Source organism: Zea mays, chromosome 3 (assembly GCF_902167145.1).
Source record: "Zea mays cultivar B73 chromosome 3, Zm-B73-REFERENCE-NAM-5.0, whole genome shotgun sequence".
Lineage (NCBI taxonomy): Eukaryota > Viridiplantae > Streptophyta > Magnoliopsida > Poales > Poaceae > Zea > Zea mays.
The window spans coordinates 35,682,354-35,690,962 of record NC_050098.1 but is presented as its reverse complement, the minus strand read 5'-3'; positions in this window follow the sequence as shown (position 1 = coordinate 35,690,962).

The window sequence follows — 8,609 nt, the reverse complement described above, 5'->3', positions numbered from 1 at the left end:
CCTGGCCATGGTTGCTCTGTCTCCTCCTCCTCCTCCGGCGAGGAGGGTGGCGGGGCAAACCGGGTGTTCCTCTTCTGCCACGGGGAGATGTCGTCATCGAGTTCGCCCCGGCCGAGCGAGCTGACGACCGTCGTTGTTGTCGTGCTGTGGGGGGAGGAGTACCATGTCGTAGCTGCCGTCGGGGGACATGAACTCGAGACTCCCAAAGCGGAGCATCGTCCCGGGCCGAAGATGTTGCTGAAGATTATCCATCTGGAACTCAACGGGAAAGTATTGTCAACACGCAGCTGTGCCCCTATCTGGCGTGCCAACTGTCGGCGTTTTGGACCCGCGAGGACCCTCAACCGACTAGTGAATTTGATGATGCGTGTCCCTGCCCAGATGGGTTGATGCAAGATGAAACACAAGTGGGAGGATGAGGCTTATATTATCTTGCAACGGGGTGCTCGTAGTAGGGGTTACAAGCGTCGCGAGAGAGAGGGTTCGGCCTTGAGGTGAGCCGTCTGAGTTAGCCTCCTTCGCCTTCGCCCTCCCTCCCCTCCCCCCTCGGGAAGGCCCTGAGCATCCCCTTTTATAGATACAAGGAGATGATCCAGCTATACATATGGGGGTGTAGCTATGTGCTAACGTGGCCGGCGGAGAAGTACTTGAGCCCTGTAGAAGCGCAGCTGGCGGTGCGACCTGGGTTCTGCTGACGTTTCTTTGCCTTCGTAGAGAGCTGAGAACAATCGATGTCATGGACGCATGCAGGGAACCATCATTACCTGTTATTGGAGTAATTTGATGTGACACCGGTCTTGTTCCTTCGTAGCCTGAGGCAGCTAGCTAGGGGTAGGGTAATGATGTATCCCCTGTGGCGTAGTCAGTCCGAGGCCGAGGTCGGGCGAGGCGGTGACTTCTCCTGAGGCCGAGGCTGAGGTCGGGCGAGGCGGTGACTCCTCCCGAGGCCGAGGCTGAGGTCGGGCGAGACGGGGACCTTCCCCCGAGGCCGAGGCCTGGGTTCAGGCGAGGCGGAAACCTTCTCCGAGGCCGAGGCTGAGGCCGAGGCCTGGGGTCGGGCGAGATGGAGCTCCCTGTTATGCCCGAGGCTGAACTCGGGAGAGGCCGCGACTTACTGTTGTTAGTCTTACTCTGGTGGTTGGCACAGTAGTCGGAACGGGGCGAACATTGTTGTTACCCTGTTAGAACGATCAGTAAAGGGGCAAAGCGACTGCAGTCATTTCGACCTTGCCAGCTGAGGCGCGCGTGTCAGGATAAGGTGTCAGGTGATCCCCGCATTAAATGTGCATGCGGTACGGTCGGTGGTAAGGCAATTCGGCCGAGGTTGCTGCACGATAAAGTTTGCCCGAGCTTGGCCTCGGGCGAGCCGGGGGTGCGTCTGCCGCCTGAGGGGACCCTCAGGCGAGGCGTGAATCCATTCGGTACTATTGTTCTTGCCCGAGGCTGGGCTCGGACGAGACAAGATCGCATCCCTTGGTAGATGAGGCTTTTACTTTGAGCTGTGCTTACCGGTCTTTACGACCTGTTTTGAGGATGTTTTCCAGCCGTGCTTAGGAGTATTGGGGGTACCCCTAATTATGGTACCCGACAAGTTTATGTGACTTATTTTAGAAACTTGAGCTTACAAATTTTCTCTTATTTGGTCTCTGTATGGTGGAATTATGTTATTTTATAATTTCTGTTTGTTCAGTCAGTCGTTGTGAACTATCTTCTAATCGCTCACTTCATTGGCCGTGTTGTACCAAGACATATTGCATGGAGTAAACAATAACATCAGTTAGCCAAATTAAAAAATATTATACGAATAGCGGAGACAATCAATAAAAATCTTAATTTTTTTGGTCGATAGTTTACGTGTGTATTGTTGTAAGCCATCGCAACGCACAGGCAACCGACTAGTATCTGTATACACGACTGTAATGGTGAATTAAAAAACTAAAAATACAAATTTATTTATTACATCACACATGATGTTTTATAAATTATTTATTATATTATTGTACAATTTGTTTCTACACCATGCAAATACAGTACAATCAACTCAGAAGAATAAACTACACTATGCTATATATAGGAGTTACCGTCCGTTCTATATTATGCCATACACAGCAACACTGAAGATATATATCAAATTAAAGTCATGACTCATGAAACTAAAAAAGATGAACGTGATCATCCCTTGTAAGCAGAGAATGGGTAGTTCATCTTGAATCGTTTCATTTCAAAATTGATATTGCTATACTGGCACAGGATGCTACCAGAGACCAAAATCGCAACTTGCAAAGCAACGGTAAACACTGAGAAATTGAATACTCCGTCTGTCTTAAAATAGTAATCATTATATCTATATTCATATCGATGATTATGAATATATATATATATATATATATATATATATATATATATATATATATATATATATATATATAACATACATTGATTATTGTATGAATCCAGTAAAAGGTAAAACAAATTTTAATTTGGTACTGGGAGTGTTACTCAACCACCAACACATATATTTACTAGAGTGATGCGTCTATTTATGTAGGGCTAGTTTGGGTACTAGCATAGACCTCAATCCACATGTATTGAGGTGGATTGTGGTATAACTTAAATTAATTTATACATCAATCCACTTCAACACATGTGGATTGGGGGTAGATACTAAGCTCACTCTAGGGTTACAGTTTCAATAACACTCAGCAGGCTATCCAGTCAGTTTTCCCTTCCCTCCCCTAACTAGCCTCTCTTGTCGTCGGCCACTAGTTGTCGTCGCTCGCCACTGGCCATGGGTACAACACTCCTCCCTCTTGTTCTTGTCCCCTTCCCTACCTCACTCTTTCCCATAACTGGGCAATGATGGTGTCGCCTTTGGCCACCATCTGCACTGCTCTCCAACCTCTGCCCTAGGCATGTTCGTTGAGGCCTCTGCCGTCGCTGGTGTGCCCCTCCGACTGCCTTTCCCAGCGCGTGCGCGTCTGCCACGACCCTAGCCGCCACCGACCCATCCCCTGCCACTGTCGCTGAAAGTCGCCTAAATAGGGTGATAGACGAAACCTAAAATTTATTAACTAAAGACAAAATTTGATCTCATTTAGAGGTTAGCACACAATATGATTTGATTGGAGTAAAGAGATAAGTTTTTCTTGTGTAGTTGCTCTCTTGAATGTGAAGAGTTATAACTCAGAGCAACAAGAGAATGTATAAAGATAGTCAATCGCAAGAGAAACTTAGGGAGGGAAGGAGGAAAACAAATTGCAAACAAAAGAATACAATAGATAGAACTTGTTTATCGGAGTTCAGTTTCACAAAGAAACCTACGTATATGTTGAGGAGTTCACTAAGGACTGGGTTTCTCTCAATCATTTCCTCACTCAAGTGATCACCAAGATGAAACTTGAGTTCCCTTCTCTTTTCTCAATCGAGAACCAAAGTCTCCGCAAGACGCTTCACACGTTGAAGGCTCTTCCTAGCTTTTATAATGGATGGTGCCTTACACCACGACTCAAGAACACAACACACTCTTATTTTTAGCATTCTCTCAAGGCTCTATCTCAATTCACACAAAAAACTATCTTTGTGCTCAATTCTCTCTTTTGTGGAACTTAGAGGCTTTGGTCTCTTTGAGAGTGTTGCTCTAGTATATTGGAGTTATCGCTCAACTCTTGTGCGTTGAATGGACTGGTTGGAGGTGTATTTATAGTCCCCCAACCACACATATAGTTGTTGGAACCAACTCCCAAAAGTTGGACAGAATTCAGGTGCACCGTACCTCTCACTGTAGCAGGTCTAGTGCTCACCGACCTCTGCCCCCTGCGATTTCAGTGACCATTCTAAAAAGGATGTCAGGTGGCACTGAACTGGTCGTCCGATGTGCCACCGGACCTGACATGTGGACTACCATGTCAGGCGACCATTAGGTAGCCGAATCCGACAGTTGGGTCCTGAATAAAGCTGGGCAGAAAACCCAATACCCGAAGCTCAAACAAAGAAAACCCAAACCCGAACTTGAAAAACCCAAACAATAATTAGGGTAGCAACTCCCGGTACTCACAATTATTAAGCCAATTTGGGGTCAAACATATCAATACCCGAAATTCCCTAATATACCCAAAAAACCAAGATGCGAGAGATGCTAATTTCAAAAATTAGAAATCTTGCCTGAGTCACCTCTCACACAGTCATGCTATGTAGCCTAGATTGCAATTTGCAAATTCATCCACCGGTCACCGCTACACGCCCTGACGGCTGAAGCCCATCGGCATTGCGAGACACTACACCCGCACAACGCAAGCCACAGTCCTCTATTACCCACTCGTACTTGCATGCCAGCTCAAGCTCATCGTGTGGCGTCCAGCACCTCGCTAGGTTATGTGCTGCTCTTGTCGCGTTGTGTCATCGTCGTTTGGCTGTCCGACAACATGTCGTCTAGTGCTCGCTCGCACGCCCGCGTCGCAGCGCGTTGCCTGATGCCCACTCCTAGAGATGGCAACGGGGAATTCCCCGTCGGGTTTTGGCTCCCCATCCCCATCCCCGCGACGAAAAAACTTCCCCGCGGGGATCCCCACGAACGCTTGCGGGGGACATTTCTTCCCCATCCCCGTTACCCGCGGGGATAAATCCCCATCGGGGATCCCCGTCCCCGCATAAATTATAATTAGATCGTACTTCATTTGTTTATTAATGTAAAACATTTTCACTTATACACATTGTTAGATGTAAAAAATCATTATGTGTACATTAAAATGAACGTATTTGTACAACTAGTGATCTCTTGGCAAGATAATTATTTATTTTTTATCATTAACTATTATATAAAAACATCGTCACATGTAAGTTTAACGGGTCCCCGCGGGGAACGGGGATGGGGAATGCTTCCCCATCCCCATCCCCGTTTACCCGTCGGGGGAGAAAATTTCCCCGTTTACATCCCCGTGGGGGAAAAATTTCCCCATCCCCGTCCCCTAATAGAGGAATTCCCCGCGGGGAATCGAGGATCGGGTCCCCATTGCCATCTCTACCCACTCCCCTATCTTAGAGACTCCCTCGTCGCAATTGACCAGTACAAGAGGCTAGGAGCACAACCATGCAGTAATTTCGGGTATATCATTTGATCCAAACTCGAATCCGAATTTTTAGGTATCCGAAGATAACGGGTCAGGCTCGGGTTCAACAACTAGATACTCAAAATTTTGAGAACCCAAACAACCTAACACTTATTTTCGAGTATACCAGAACGTTCGACCCTACTCCTGAAGGTCCGGTGCACTAGCTGCCCTTTCTTTGAAGAACATCCGGTGATCTATATAGGGATGGTAATTTTACCCGCGGGTTCGACCCGTTGGATTCGGATTCGGGTATAATATTTCACCCGCGGGTCTTACCCATACCCGACCCACGGTAAAGTCGGGTCGAGTTCATGATAACAAGACTTATATATACGTACGTATGTATGTAAATCCGTGAAATATAAATGGCGCTCGTCGATCTCATGCATCACTCGCATTGCTGCTTTTCCACGCTGGAACGAGCCCCCCCGGGTATTATACTTTACCCGCGGGTCCCCGCGGATATCCGAAATAGGCAAATAGCTAATTGCGGCCCACCTGGTAGGCAAATAGCCCAGCCCACACGGCTCTAACCCTAGGCCACCCGGCCACACCCAGGCCCCCACCCGCCACTCCGCCAGGCCGCCACCCACCCCCACTTGGCCACTCCCCCAGGCGGGCAAGCATGGCGCCCATGCCCCAGCCCCTAGACCCTAGATTCCAGACCACGTCGCCACCGCACCACCGGAGTCTATGGCCAGCCACCGCCCTCGCCCACCCGCGAGCCAGCGAGCGCGAGCCGTTGAGTCCCTGGCTCCCTGCGCGTGCGAGACCAGAGATCTAGGCAGCGAACGAGCCATGTCCGTCCCCCGCCACCAGCGACCAGATGGTGCCGGTCATCCCTGCTGCGACGAGCTGGCGCCGTGAAGCCGCCCTCCAGGCCTACAACTCTAGTAAGTTGCAAGCACTTATACCTATTTATGTTCTCTTATTTATAATATGCTCATATGGACCGTGGACTGAACTATGAACTTATAAATAATTCGAGGAGCTGAACTCTTTTCCTTCATAGGGTTTTGTCACGAAGTATGAGTTTTTACTTAGAAAGGTTTTTAATGAGACAACACTACACTAAGGCTCCAAAACATTTAAAGACTATTTTGTAGCCTATTTGCCTTGTCTTATGTTGGTTTGAATGTCTAGTTGGTTAATGGATTGAATTTATGTTCAGTTTTGATGTGAATGTAAGGTTTTTCTGTTAAATGTGATGTTTTATGTACAAGTAAGGTTTTTCTGTTAAATTTAATGTATTCTGTGTATTTAGTTACTGGATCCGAGTCCTGCACGACACTAACAGGCTGACCGTGCCCCAGCTGAGCCTAGCCTGACCCGCATAATAGTGGGCGTGCCGTGCTTGGACAACAAAACTAGCCCACGGGCCAGCCCTACCCGACCCGTGAAAATAACGTGTCATGTCATGTCCTGGCATGCCCGTGCCACCCACCGAGCGGCACCCAGTTGAGCCGAGACGAGGCTGTCTCGTTTTTAACCCTAGCTCTGGCTAGACACCGGCGGATATTCTCGCGCCTGTGTTAAAAAAAGTGCAAGATATTGTGAGAATAAACAGACGATGCGGATCTGCCGTTCTACTGTGTTCTAGTCTTCTCGGCCGACAATTTGATCGATAACCACATGGTGATATATAATCAAGTTAGGCATGCATTTTTCCACAGCCATGTATGTCATCATGAGTTAGGTACACGAAAGTAAATAACTCCCGCGCGCTGAAACTCTATTGTTCCATCGATCGGTTACAACTTACAAAAAAAAAAAAAACTCCGGCCTTGACAATTGACGGATTCGTCGAGCTCGAAGAACGAAAAATGAGACGGAGGAAGTAGTCAGAGATGCATAGAAATAGAGGGTGTGGGTGTGGCTCCTTCCTGTCAGAGAGGGTCAAAGCAGCCACCTGAATTCAAATCAAGGACAAGGACTCGCCGAACCCCAGTCGATCCCTATGCGTGCGTGTGTGTGAGAGAGAAGTGGCCATGACCCATCATGATCCATCCGATAGTCAGCCCAGCCCCATCTCTGAACCGTACGTTCACGGCAGAGAAAATGAGCACAAAACTTATATATATGTGTGTGTATGTAAATCCGCGAAATATAAATGGCGCTCGTCGATCTCATGCATCGCTCGCATCGCTGCTTTTCCACGCTGAAACGAGCCCCCCGGCTGTGGTCGTTGATTAAAGAAGAGGTAAAGCGTCGCTGCTACTACGCTAGCACGGGAAGTCGAGTCGGCAAAGGAAGAGCAGTAGGTCATGATTGCGCACATGAGATCGATGTCGACGTCTAGCCCCGGATTTGATGCGCGGCGCTTAAGCTAGCAGCTAGGCTCCCGTTAGTGACTCACCGGTGACCGTGTACACTTTAGATGGTCAATAACCACGAGACCCGTGAGCCCGGCACGAAGCCTGCTGTTCGGACCCGATCCGAGCCCGGCACGGTCCGGTTCTATGCGGGCTCAGGCCGGTCCGGTACAAATAAGCGGGCTGGGCTCGGACAGGAAACTAGTCACGGTGGGCTAGCCCGCCACGACCCGTTTACCTCTAAGCTCGTTAAGCCCGTTATTTTACACTAAAACGTGCTTGTCGGCCCGCATATCCGCTTTTCGGCCCGCTTTTTTCGTGCTAAACGAGCCGGCCTGGCCCGTTTAGGCTCGATGCGGGCCGAGCTCGGACAGAAAATTAAACTCACCTGCTTAGTCGGTCCAGCCCAATTTTATAACCGTGTCTAGCGGGCCGGGCTTCACCGGACCCGAGCCGGGCCGGGCTTCACTGGGCCCGAGCCGAGCCGGGCGGCCCGTTTGGCCATCTCTACTGTACACTAAGGCTCCTATTCCACTCTCCAATTCAAACTGCACTCGCTCGTTTGCCTTGCACGTCGTTATTGACGAAGATGGCCTAAGATTTTTTTTGAGGCAATTACTGTACGAAAGACCTACAATACTTTTGTATTAAAAAAATATTATGTACAAGGTTATAGGAAGAGATTAGAGAGGGGATTAAAAAAAAGATCTGTTGTAGCCATGCTCCAATTCTATTGGCTGTCTGAAGGCTTCACTCTATGGCAAATTAGGAGCATCTCTGTAACAAACACACTTTGCATTCGTTATTGGCGTGGTATGTTTTCAATTATTGGTGGTATGTTTTTAAAGATTCATCCATTTCTATTTTTCCTTATGCACCAAATCATGATTATGAGGTACCTTCGCTCGTATTTGCTGAATAGCTAAGAGATGGTTAGAACGTGCGTGGTGGAGTCACCCCAGTTAGTTGCCAGCATCTCTTTGCATACTAGCAATTTACGAAGATCTGCGGAAGGATCTCTTCTTTCTAAAGTATGCAGTTTTTCACATGTATACGAATCTAACTCCATACTTCTTCACCTGAGCAGAGACTTCGTGTTTAGCCTATTTTTTTTCAAGAACAGACAGAATAAAACCTATATTCCGGTTGACACTTTATCTTCCACAACTAAACATAAGCTGGATGGACT